Genomic DNA, 14,215 nt, shown 5'->3' with positions numbered 1-14,215 from the left:
AGTTAACCTCGTTGCCTTGAAGGTTTGTGGGATCCTTAGGTTTTGGAAAGCCTTGTGAGGCGGCTCTAAGAACTCCAACATCTAAAGTTTCTAGATAAGCCTCCATGCGAATTTTCCAATAAGGAAAATCATCTCCCTCAAAGATAAGAGGAGGTCCATCCCCGTGTGGGGGTATTAACCCCTATACCCTTACGGCTAAGCTTGGGCTGGCCCGGATCGATGGGTTCAGTCCACCCGAAAGATGACGTGCGGCCCAGTTAACCTGATCGGAGTCCCGCACAAGGAATCAAGACGGATTTGGCAACCAAGCAGGATCCTGGTCGGTTAGAATAGGAATCCTTATCCGGCCAGATATGGCAGTTGTAACTGACTAGGATTAGTTTCCAGATCTGTAACCCTGCTCCCCGGACTATATAAGGCGGGCAGGGGACCCCTCTAAAAAATATCTCTCATTGACATACAGCAATACAAATCAGACGCAGGACGTAGGTATTACGCCTTCTTGGCGGCCGAACCTGGATAAAACCTCGTGTCTGTCTTGCGTCACCGTCTTGTTTGGGGCTTGCGCATCTGTCTGCCGATAATCTACTACCTTGGGCATACCCCTAGGTAGACTGCCGACCATATTTCGTCGACAGTGGCGCGCCAGGTAGGGGTCCCCTTTAGGGGTTATGCGTGCTGATCCCAGGCGAACTTGATGGGAATTTTCTTCAACGTCAACCGCGGTGACTCGGCGTCCTTCAGCAATGCGTCACGGCATGATGATCTTGATCGGCCTCGGCGGCGGCGTACCAAGAAACTTGTCCCATGCTGATCGGATCCGAGATCCCACCGTGATGCCTAGTTAGCTTGTAGACATGATCCAATCTGACTCATGGCGGACACGCAGCCAATCAAAGAAGGCCAAACCAGGATGTCTGCGATCAACTTGCATGTATATATGCATCACATGCAAGCTTCACGTACTTGCATCTTACGTACATGACCACGCAAGCGGCTACTCGGCCCTGATCAAGCAGCGACAAGCAAGCAAGAGTTCCGAGTCTTCCATCCGAACACAGGCAGGGTGTCGATTCCCTATCGCCGCCACACGTCCGGTACGTGGCCGACTTTGCCTCTTCACGCAGCAGGATCCGTTCCCAATCGGCCTCGAGGAGGAGATCAATTACGGCAAGATCAGCTGACGTCAACTACGGCAAGGATTTGGAGCTATCCATCTCGTGCGGATTTAAAAGGCACATGCAACAGCCGATCGGGGACACCTACCCAAAGCTAAGTCAATACTCCGTATTTAATTTCTAAATCTAACATACTACGATATGGCCGTATCTGGGTATCTACATTTGCGCATGATAATTTTGGCAGGAATCCAACAGCTCTCATTGTCGTTCTGCGTTATCATGCATTGATGGCACGCATGTGGTCGGCAAGCCTTAGCTCGTTTGTGAGAGCATCAAACTTGATGCCGAAGTGTAATTCGAACAAGCATGAGGATGACCACGCACGCTATGAAGATTTGCATGTATTCATGCATGACGGGGAGCAAGGCATACATTGCAAGCTAACGAACAGGCAACGTCGAAGGGGCATAGTACCTCGACGACAAGTACCCAGAACGTCTATAGCTCATCTATGTCGTCGACCACATCCCAAGCGGCTCCGCCAAACTCCGACCACCAGACCATGTCGACCAGCCGAGCTCCGAGCACCAGACCATGTCGACCACGTCCCAAGCGGCTCCGCCGAGCTCCGACCACCAGACCACGTCGACCACGTCCCGAGCGGTTCCGCCGAGCTCCGACCACCAGACCACGTCGCAATGATGATCGCCGCGAAGAACGGCGCTACGACAATCGCGACCACAGTCATGACGACAGGTCGAAAAGCTCGAGGACTGGACAACTTCATCGCCAACAACACGTCAAGCCATCTCTCGAACATCGCAACACACCGACTACACCCACCGGTCGTCAATAAAGCTAAGTATTATTTTTAATTGAAAATTTCTTCGATCATCATACACCTCCGCCGACCACCCTTAGGGTGCGCTCCGCGTCGAATTTTCTCCATACATACAATCCAAAACATGTATAAGTTTTAACAACGGTTCGCCGATACGTTTTCCTTCCTGCTTGAGAATCCCAGAGCCGGCACTGTCTCCGGCTCCACCCCACGCGTGCATGAGAGTCCGCCCTCTGCGCTACGGGTAGTCGGCAGTCGCTCCCTGGTAACACTGGCACTCTACGCGCGGCAGCGTTCCGTACCTCGCGCTACGAGATGTTGGTCAGCCCAGGGCTGGCGCATTCTTCAGGACAGGTTAATACATCGCGCTACACCTCTACGTAACAAAAGGGCTAAAAACAGCTAATGTTATTTTTCGAATATTACACCAAGTATAATTCATCGTCAACCGAACACCAAGTGTTTACTTCACCTCCTAGAGAGAGGTCAATATATTTCGTACATCATCATGTACTACCGCTCTCCGTGTTTATTTTTCAGGAACACAGTTCGGTCAGCGAGCTCATGCTTCAGGGTTCGCCAAGACCACTACGGTGCTCGAGGACTCTGGCCAGACCACGCTCGTGCTCGGGGACTCTGGCCAGACCACGCTCGTGGTCCGAGCTCGCCAGACCACTCCGTGCTCTGGGACTTCTCGCCAGACCACTCCGAGCTCCGACCACGTCGATCACATCTCGAGCAGCTCCGCTGAGCTCCGACCACGTCTCGGGGACTTCGTCGCTCGCTCCTCGACCTGTGCTCGGGGACTGCCTCGACCACGGCTCGGGGACTTCGTCGCTCGCTCCTCGACCTATGCTCGGGGACTGCCTCGACCACTCTCTGACCACGGCTCGGGGACTTTGCGTCTCGACTACATGCGACAGGCAACTCGCATACAGTTGGGGATATTCTTTCTCATTTAGACCTTGCTACAAGGCTCATACCTCGCCTTCCAGCAAGCTCGGGGACTACATCGGTACGATGCACCTGCCGGTGCATCTTGTATCGCCTGTACGACGGTTGGATTCTCAACTTAACTGGGAATTCTTTTTAGACCCTGGCACCACGTGCCTACGTCACCTACTACCAGGCTCGGGGACTAAGTGGGCACACTTCACCTTGCGGTGAATGTGGTTGTTTTTCGACCTCTACGCCTCTGATGATCAAGGACGCTACGCTTCAGGACGCACTTACATTTCTTTTCAGAAATACAAGTGGGCACACTTCCCAGGACGGAAATCTTTTTCTTTCTTCTTAAGAGCACCATACATTCTTCGGACAACCTCCTTCTCCGGCGACAACGGTGGTCGGAGATGTCAAGAACTCAAGCCTCACTGTTCGGAGAAGGTTGAAATGGCGTGTCGCATCAGAATACATGGCGCTCGGGGACTAGCTGTGGGGGATAGACCCCCGGGTACCACAAGATGGTACATGGGCCGCACCATCCGAGGTGGCCTGGCCCGTGAGATCAAGGCGTACATGGCAAGATTACAAGTTGTACTAGATATTGTAATAGTACCAAATAGGATACTTTACTTGTAACCTTGTCCCTTCGGAGTATATAAGGAGGGGCAAGGGTCCCCTAGAGGACAGATCCATAGAGGTCAATCTGTATACATCTCAATACAATACACTAAAGACACAGGACGTAGGGTATTACGTCGATCAGGCGGCCCGAACCTGTCTAAATCGCTGTCTCTGCGCCTTGTGTCACCATCTGGTTCCTGATTACACGCATCCTACCGATAATCTACCACCACGGGCACCCCCTCGGTGGACTGCCGACCATATTTCGTCGACAGTGGCGCGCCAGGTAGGGGACTGCCCAGACCACTAATGTGCTCGGGGACTGCTCAGACCACTAATGTGCTCGGGGATTGCACAGACCACTACTGTGCTTGGATGCTGCCCAGGCCACTTTTGTGCTCGGGGATCGCTCCGACCACGGCCGTGTTCGGGGACTGCCCCGACCACTGCTTGCATAATGGTTCTCCTTGGCTACATGTGATCTGTACTCACATACAGTTAAGAGATTTTTCTTTAGACCTTGCTACAAGGCTCATACTTTGCCTTCCAGCAAGCTCGGAGACTAAGTGGGCACACTTCACCTTGCGGTGAATGTGTTTGTTTAAATTGACCTCTGTGTTTGAATGATTATGAGGATTATTAGTATGCTCGGGGACTGCCCCGACCACTGCTAGAATAGTGGTTCTCGTTGGCTACATGTGATTTGTACTCACATACAGTTAAGAGACTTTTCTTTTAGACCTTGCTACAAGGCTCATACCTCGCCTTCCAGCAAGCTCGGGGACTACATCGGTACGATGCACCTGCCGGTGCATCTCGTATCGCCTGTACGACGATTGGGTTCTCAACATAACTGGGAATTCTTTTTAGACCCTGGCACCACGTGCCTATGTCACCTACTACCAGGCTCGGGGACTAAGTGGGCACACTTCACCTTGCGGTGAATGTGTTTGTTTTTCGACCCCTACGCTTCTGATGATCAAAGATGCTACGCTTCAAGATGCACTTACATTTCTTTTCAGAAATACAAGTGGGCACACTTCCTGGGACAGATATCTTTTTCTTTTTTCTTAAGAGCACCATACATTCTTCGGACAACCTACTTCTCCGGTGATGACGGTGGTCGGAGGCGTCAAGAATTCAAGCCTCGCTTGTCGGAGAAGGTTCAAAAGGCGTGTCGCAGCATAATACATGATGCTCGGGGACTAGCTGTGGGGGTATTAACCCCTATACCCTTACGGCTAAGCTTGGGCTGGCCCGGATCGATGGGTTCAGTCCACCCGAAAGATGACGTGCGGCCCAGTTAACCTGATCGGAGTCCCGCACAAGGAATCAAGACGGATTTGGCAACCAAGCAGGATCCTGGTCAGTTAGAATAGGAATCCTTATCCGGCCAGATATGGCAGTTGTAACTGACTAGGATTAGTTTCCAGATCTGTAACCCTGCTCCCCGGACTATATAAGGCGGGCAGGGGACCCCTCTAAAAAATATCTCTCATTGACATACAGCAATACAAATCAGACGCAGGACGTAGGTATTACGCCTTCTTGGCGGCCGAACCTGGATAAAACCTCGTGTCTGTCTTGCGTCACCGTCTTGTTTGGGGCTTGCGCATCTGTCTGCCGATAATCTACTACCTTGGGCATACCCCTAGGTAGACTGCCGACCATATTTCGTCGACACCCCGTGGGACATCTTGCTCTAGGCAGTTAAGCCTAATTTAGCGAGCACGAGGCTCTGATACCAATTGAAAGGATCAAGATGCCCTAGAGGGCAGTGAATTGAGCTAATTCTAAAATTCTTTGCAATAATTAAACCCTACACTTAGCCCACTTCACCCCTTGTGCCTAAAGGCCCTGTTTGCTTCTCTTATAATCCATACTTTTCAGCTTATTTTTTTCAGCCGGAACATTGTTTTTCTCTCACAACAAATCAGCCAAAATAGTGTTTCGGCTTGTTTTTCAGCAAAGCAAATAGGGCCAAAATGTGTTTCTATTGTTCTACCGCACAAAAGTTTTGCACCCTAGGTTCCAATCCTACTCTAGCATGGCAATTCTAGGAATGTAAAGACATGAAATGAATTGCTCAAATGTAAATGCTCAAAGTAAAGAGAGAGAAAGGAACACAGTGATGTTTTTCCAAGGTATCGGAGAGTCGCCACTCCCCACTAGTCCTCGTTGGAGCACCCGTGCAAGGGTGTAGCTCTCCCTTGATCTGTGCAAGGATCAAGTGCTCTCTATGGGCTAATTCTTCGACACTCCGTCATAGTGAATCAACCACAACCGCTCACAACTTGAGTTGGGTCATCCACAAGCTCCGTCGGATGATCACCAAGCTCCCAATGACCACCAAGCCATCTAGGTGATGGCGATCACCAAGAGTAACAAGCACAAACTCTCACTTGACCATGACAAGCCTAATGAGAAGGGTGGATGCACACTTGCTACTCTCCTTGCACTAATGAGGACCTTAATCTTGGATTCTCAAATCTCAATCACCTCACTAGGCTCTTGCTCTCCCTTGCAATCTCAAGGTGTTTCTTAGCTGAACAAATGGGCAAGAGACCTCCCTTGGATGAGTGGAGTAAGTATTTATACCCCCTCATTCAAAACATAATATTTGGAGGCTGAGTCAGCGTTCTGCGGGGTGATCGGACGCTCCGGTCAGTGTGATCGGATGCTCCGATCAGTTATACCCACCACTATGTCAGAAAGAGCCATTAAGTTCTGACCGGACCCTGACCTACGTCCGGTCTGCACTGACCAGACGGTCCGGTCAAGAAAAACGCTCTCTAGAACCTTACTGATGTTGACCTAACGCTGACACCTAGAGTCCAGTCACTTCACTATTTAGCGTCCGGTCAGTTACAAGATCCTGACCAGCATTCGGTCAGCACCAACCGGACGCATCCGGCTAGGAAAATGTCTCTCTAGGACCTCTCTGAAGTTGGCCGAATGTTGGCACCCAGCGTTCGGTCCACCTCCACTCAGCGTTCGATCAGTACCAAATAACTTCAGTTGATTAAATGAACTGACCGGACTCACCCTCCAACGTCTGGTCACAACTAGACCAGCGTCTGGTCAATCATTTGACCCTCCATTCACTTCTAACTTGAAATCCTATGTGAATGAAGTTTACTAAAATTGATCTTAGGGCTATTCATGAGCTACCTAGTGCTAGGTTTGACAAGTGTGCACCACACCTAACCCACTAGACTCACCTAGGTCAAGCTACTAGTCCATACCCCCTTAATAGTATGGCCAAAGGAAAAAACAAGGTCCTAAACTACTCTAAGTGTCTCTCCAACACCAAACGACACTTAGAACTAGTCCGTCCTTAACCTTGTTGTCCATCCTTTGAAAACCGAAATAATTTCCATCGATAGGGGCATGACAACCACGATTGCCCAATCAATTGCCATTACCATGACTTAACTCAAATTGTCTCTACAAAACACACGTTAGGCATAGTAATCTTGTGTCATCATTAATCACCAAAACCCAACTAGGGGCCTAGATGCTTTCAGAATGGATGAATGCTAGGATGGGACACTATGATTAGTTTTTACTTTTATGTGTAATGAAACAGGTAATGGAATTGATGCTAATCTGAGTACTAGTGGGAATGGTAATACTCTGCTAGGACCCAACCCTTAATTATAATCACCACTACACTTCTATTTTCACCCTATGGTTAAGGCTTGCTGAGTACGTACGTACTCACCTGTTGTTGACACATAGACCTTGGCATGGAAGAAGACTATGACTTCGATGAGGAAGCATACCACAAGGACTAGGATTCTCGTAAGGAGATACATTCATAGGAGTATGACATCAAGGCTATGGTTTCGGTCATGCTCAAGTTGCCTTGGAATAGGACACCGCTTCGCTATATAATAATCCCGCTTTAGAGACCACCAATAATGTTGTTTCACAGCCATAGTCTTTCGCTAGATAAGTAGCCTATGACCATGCCCCTTTGGGCCACTATTGTAAGACCTTATTTCTTGCTATCAATAAAGCTCAGAACATTTTATTATATATCTATGTACCATTCTTGTGATTTGTGCGTATTTATGCGTGATCCTGGCGCAAATATGGATGCACATAGGACTCTCAAATTGAGGGGCCGACAACTTCTGTCCATGCTATCTGATTCTGAGGCTTCTGCATTTTCATCAAAGTGTCCTAGATGGCTAGGAGTCATCTGTTGAGCTTCTAAGTTTGTGAGGACTTCGATTTTGCCCTCCCACCCACAAGAGATAGGATCACCAAGTGGATTGAGGAGAGTGTTTGAAAGAGACCCAACTAGAATGTACAACAGAGTGGTCACTCACAACTTCCTCAATGGAGAGTAGGGCTCAAGTGAGAGCTCGAACTTCGGTGAAACAAACGTCATGTCTCTTTGCATTTTGAATTGCTATATTTGTCTTTCTTTAGATCTACTCGGGTTGTGATCTTTGGTGTGTAGGAAAACTTCATATATCCATATTCTACAAGCATACTACATCTAAGGATTAAAGATCAAGACAAAAGGAGTAAGTTCATCTCAAGGACTTCCTATCCCGTTCATACCGAACCAGTCCAGTGTGAATAGGCCTTTGCTGCAAGTTTCTCAATCTTGTGTTTAATTTATTTGTATTGCAAGGTGTTGGCTCCTATACCTTTGTGGTGGCTTATATACTTCCTGTATTCTCTCAAGAGAGGTCCAAGTTCTCTTGTTTAATTTTTTTGAGGAATCGGAAATATACTGTGCTAATAACTTCCACATTGTTAAGTTGTAAATTTCTAGATTCACCTATTCAACTGCCCTCTAGGCGACATCCTGATCCTTTCAACATGTTTATGTATTTTATAATTGAAATGTTAATTTGATTAATGTTTATGCAATAGTTTTCCAATTAAAATCCATTTAGGTTTTACATTGGTGTTACATAAATAAATATTAATTGGATTAATATCAATATAAATGTGTCTCCAAATATAACTTGATTAGTTTAAATATGAATCATATAGCTTTCATTTTGATGATATCACATGTTACTTTCTTTTTTGCAAGTTAAAGTTTAACTATCTTAAATAATATATAAATATTTATATGACTAACTATGACCTCAATTTTATAAATTCAAATATAACTAGACTTAACTCAAATTTAGGATATTTCTCCAAATATCCTTTACATGTTTTTATTTAATTAAAATAAATGAAGCATGTTGGTTTTCTTCCCTTTCTACTAAGTAAATCTTCCGATAGTCATATCTTTCAACGTTTGTTCCATTTTTGCGTTTCTCGTGCTCTCGTAACTGTAGTAATGAGACATATCCTTTAGAACATTATTATTGTTTCTAAAGGTTTTTCTTTTGATTGGTGTATTGTTCTTAGTTGTTTTGGTGTTCACTTGTTTGTTTGCTTGTGCTAGCCTCCTAGGTGTTTGCTGTAAGTTAAAGAATAACTTTTCATGAGCGTTGGAAAGCAAAAGTTGAAGAATAGGAGTTGAAGGTTGAAGACCCTCTGAGCATTTGCACATAGGGTGAAAAGAAAGATAAAAGTAAGGAAAGTATAACATGAGAACTCCTTGTTACCTAATAACTTCGTAATCATCATTGTTTCCATGTGCATGTGTCTAGACTGACATACCTTAAGGATTTTACTTAGATGTTGTACATTGTACCTTGGTTACCTCTTAGTTTTACATATGTGGAGTGTGGCTTAGTTTACAAACACGAACTATGATGATGATTAATTTTGACCAAACGATTATGCAACTTATGTTAAAATGTTTGCTTTTTAGCAACATGGACAAAGGGGCTAGAACATTTGGCATTTTGGTGCTCTAGTTACTCTCCATAATGACCGAACTATATGGCTTTGGTCCTGGCTAAGTAATTGAACTACTCTAGGTTGTTAATGGTCACTGAAAGGTGCAAGAGGGGTTTGACTTGTTGGGTATGTGAAAGGACCTAAATTACTAGAGGGGAGGGTGAATGGCATATAAAATTTTTCCTTCAAAGACAAAGACACTAGCCAAAGGCAATTAGTACAAAATAGAATCCTAATAGCCACTACTTTCCCTAGCCTATAACACCACAAAGCAAGCCTCCTAAACAAATCTAGTAGCCAGGTTTTCGACTAAACTAGATCACACACAAGCTACTGAGGCAAACTAACACACTAGTTGAGCTAAAACAACTACACAAACTACTCTACTCGATAACTAGGGCTACAACTACACAACCATGCAAGTATATGAATGTAAACCAAGTGTAGAGAGGGCAAACAACAAGGGGCAAGAGACACAAGAATTTTCCACCCTAGATTTGGTTGCTTGCTGACAACCTACGTCCCTATTGAGGTGGGTCCTTTGACCATTCTTCACAAGCTAAACAAACCCTCAAGCTTGGCCCTGATGTGGGCGCTCACATGAAGCCAACTAATCTAGGCACTCCAACAATTATCTTGATTCCACTAGAGTTGTCCTTCGTGATCTCCCATGGGGTGAGTATGAAATACCTCACAATGAATCTCGATCGAAGCCACCAAACAATCACCACAAGGTGCTTAATGATCCACCGCATCTCCAAGCCATCTAGGTGGTGGCAGCCACCAAGAGTAACAAGAAATCCATAGTCCAACGATGAACTAGTGCCACTAGATGCAAACTGTCAGTGCGAAAAGTGACCAACTAGTAAATATTTATCGTTTTACCGTACGTTATGATCGGACGTGGCCTAGCACTCAATGACATAGGGTTTATACTGGTTCAGGCAACATGCCCTATGTCCAGTTTGAGTCAGTTGGTGACTTTATTCCTAAGCCTAGGTGCTCAAAGTTTGTTGTGGGGTTACAAACAAGGAGTAAGATGGGGGTATCAGAGGTCCGGTCGAACTCTGGACCGAATGGCCGAGAGTGACGAGAGCTTCGACATGTGCTAAGTGTTTGAATGTCTATTGTTCGTTGGAATCCTTGGTCGTTTAGATCATCTGTATCGGTCATGTGTGTTTGAATCGTCCTTATTGGGAGAGAGCGCATCCCCTTTTATAGATGAAGGGGGTGGCCTTACAAGTGAGAGAGGGGGAGAGAGAGGGTGTACGTATGCTACTAAGTCTTGTTGCCTACACCGTTAGGTACAAGATGATTGTAAGGCGCCAACAACACTATTTATGTCAAACATATGTGGGAGGTTTTACCGTGTTCACTATGTATGGCAAATGACGACGCCCACAACACTATTGATGCCTAGAGGCATGTGGAGGGTTTTACCGTGTTCTCCTGGTATGGGAATTGATGGCATCCACAACACTGTAGGGCAAACGTCGATGCCCACAACACTGCTTGGGTTCTGACATGCCTGGAAGGTGGCAGGGCACCCTTCTGACATGCCCTATCGGTACTATCATATAGGTGTACAGGGTACGGTCCTTGGTATTGTGGTTGACTTGAGTGCCCTACCTTATTTGCTCTACCCATTTCCTAGGTCCTCACCGAGCGGGCGTCTCCGGTTGGTTGGTCCCAGTCGACTCCGACTGCGCTAGTCGAAAGAGAGCTATAAGCAGAGGTTTAGTGCATCCCCGGTCAGAGACGCAGGTCAGAGTTGGAAGCAGCGTTTGGCTAGGCCATTTGGTTAGAGAAGCGGGTTAGAGTCAGAAGCAAACACCATTCCTCCTTGGCCAGGCCTTCCAGTCAGAGAGGCAGGCCAGAGTCAGAAGCGAGTGTTGTCCTTTCCTTGGCTAGGCCTTCTGGTCGGAGAGGTGGGCTGGAGTCAGAGGCGAACACTGTTCGGCGAACGCTGTTCCTCCTTGGCCAGGCCTTCTGGCTGGAGAGGCGGGGTAGAGTCGGAAGCAAGCATGTCCTTTCCTTGGCCAAGCCTTCTGATCAGAGAGGTGGGCCAAAGTCGGAAGCGAGCATCGTTCCTCCTTGGCCAGGCCTTCTGGTCAGAGATTGGATCGCCCTTATGGCCTATCGTTAGGTTTTTGGGCTAGCGTAGGAGTTGCGCGTCGTTCGCAATATTGTTTGTTGGGCTGAGCTTTTGCTGGCAATCAGGTCCATAAGGGACCCTAGGTTTATGAACCTGACAGGAGCCCCCGAGCCTTTGGGTGATTCGGGTAGAATTGTCTGAGGGGTTTTTGGTTTTGATGGTGGGTGTAGCCCCCCGAGCCTCCAGGTGATTTGGGTAGAATCGTCCGGGGGGGTTCATGTTTACCAGCGGGGGGATTTTTCATTTCAACAGCGGGTGTGTGTGAGCGCACCCATGGGTGTAGCCCCTGAGCCCCTAGGCAATTTAGGTAGAATCGCTTGGGGGTTTGTCAGTGGGCGTGTGTGTGCACCTTGGTGGGCGTAGCCTCCTCTTTCTAGTTTCTGACCCATCGTTTCTAGGAGCATAGTCCTAGGCGTTTGGTCATGACCGAGGGACTAGGTGAGACAGAGTCGTCAACTAGGGCATTGGGCGCACCGAGGATTCAGGTGAGTCAGAGTCATGGATCTAGGGATCAGGCGAGTTGGAGTCGCTAACCAAGGCATCGGGCGCACCAAGGTATCGGACGAGACAGACTCATGGATCCAGGCATCAAGCACAACCGAGGGACAGCCAAGGGATCAGGTGAGATGGACTCACGGACCTAGGCATCAGGCATAGCCAAGGGATCGGGTGAATTGGAGCCATAGATCTAGGCGTCGGACGTGTTGAGGGATCGAGCGAGTCGGAGTCCTAGATCTAGACGTCGGGCACGCTGAGCGATCGGGTGAATCGGAGTCATGGATCTAGGCATCGGGCGCCAAGGTATAGCCGAGGTGTTTGGAGTCCTAAGACCCTGAGCCTCGTTGGGCTCGATAGGGGTCAGTTGAGTTTGGTGCGTTACCCCATCTACGGTTTCCGCAACCAGAGGGACTGAGCTAACGTCGCTTGCCTTGATGGCTCGAGCGACACACTCGGTGAGCTCGCTAATGGGTTCGTTCTGGAATCTGGGTCCATCATTCATGATGGGGTCGACACAGCCCTCATGTGGCATTCCACTGCTCCTTAACCCATGTGCCAGTAGATGCCCGGGTCATTCTGGAGACCGACCTAGGTGGCCCGTTGGCTTCCCCTCGATGGAGATTCTATGGGCATTGCTCGAGGTTAGGATTGAACAAGAAGGTTGAGATGACCCTGTCTGCTTCAGAGTAGACTAGGCAAGAGCTACTAGGGCTCATCTGCATTTTCTCCCCTAGCTCTGTTTGATGTGAGGCAGCCTCAAGCCCTTCGAACCCTAGTCAGTCGTTGCTCATGTTGAATGAGGCAACTACCGCTTTGTGACGCAACATGGAGTGTTGTGATGCATCAATTGCATACATGATGCTTCGGATGTATGGGATGAATGAATGACTATATGAATGAATGTGTGAATGCGTGTATGTGAATGGATGAATGAATGATTGTGCATTAGAGAAAAAATAAAGTAAGAGGGATCTGTAGAGTTACCTTGTTTGACTCGAGTGACAGGCTTTGAGGAGTTTTTACCGGATATGTCCGAACAGGATCCATGTTCATCATTCGTGATGGAGTTGGCGTGGCCCACATGTGGTGTCCTTCTGATCCTTACCTATCTCTCGGCGTTTGCCTAAGCCATCTGATCTACTTAGGAAGCCCATTCATCTCTCCTAGGTGGAGATCCCATTGTTAGGCCCTTCCAAGTCTTGCCTAGGAAGGCAGAGGGCCGCCTATGCGTAGTTGCTCCTTGTTTCCCATGCCCTATGTGCGGTAGTGGTGGGCTATACCTAGGCCACGTCCCATCTAACCAGGTGCCATCTCATTGAGCAGGGTACATCCCATCGGTCAGGGCGTATCCCGTTGTATCCCATTCACATTGAATAGGGAAGAGAGAGCGTTTCTCGCCCCAATCCTTCACCTTTCCTCAACTGCTACACCTCCTCTTTAAATAGGGGAAGGGAGAGGGCTTTTGTCCTATTCCTTTGCCTATTCCCCAACTACCACCTCTCCTCCTTCCTTCTTGCCAAGAGCATTTGTGTGCCACAGCGGTTCCTAGGAAAAAAGGGTAGAGCGAGGGAGAGGAGAAACCCACAGATCCATTCATGAATCCAGAGCACAATGTCAAGCTAGAGATCATCTTGTGTGAGAAAGTTGGTGTTGGCCGCCTTCACCAAGAAGGGGGTGCTACCACCAAAGGAGGTGGCGCACTAGAGGGCTCCTACTAGGGAGGATTTCTCATGATCTTGGGCCAGTGTGGTTGTCTCCTTCCTTGCCTTCCATGAGCGTGGGTTAGGATACTCCGTGCACTGGTTCCTGCGCGGGCTCCTTAATTTGTGGGGCCTAGAGCTACAGCACCTCAACCCAACTGGGGTGCTGCACATCACTAACTTTGTCACCATCTTATGAGGCCTTCCTTGAGATGGAGCTGCACTTGGACTTCTTCCGGTGGATTTTCTCTAGGCGAGCCTTGTCAAAGGGGAAGCCACTTAGGATCATGCTAGTGGGGGGCTTCACGCTGTAGAAGAAGCCGAGTGTGTCAGGCGCCTACCCCCTACAACTCCAATCGGGGGTGGCATGGGGAGTAGTTTTACATCAACAACCTAGCGGAGGCGTCGTTCCCGCTGTTCACCAGAAGGAGGCTGGAGAGGCGGGATAGCTGGTTGTGGGGGCCCGCTACTCAGCAAAACAAGCTGGAGGTCATCGGGGCGGAGCTCCAGA

Source organism: Miscanthus floridulus, chromosome 2, assembly GCF_019320115.1.
Source record: "Miscanthus floridulus cultivar M001 chromosome 2, ASM1932011v1, whole genome shotgun sequence".
In the NCBI taxonomy this organism is placed as follows: Eukaryota; Viridiplantae; Streptophyta; class Magnoliopsida; order Poales; family Poaceae; genus Miscanthus; species Miscanthus floridulus.
Note: the sequence above shows the minus strand (reverse complement) of the source record.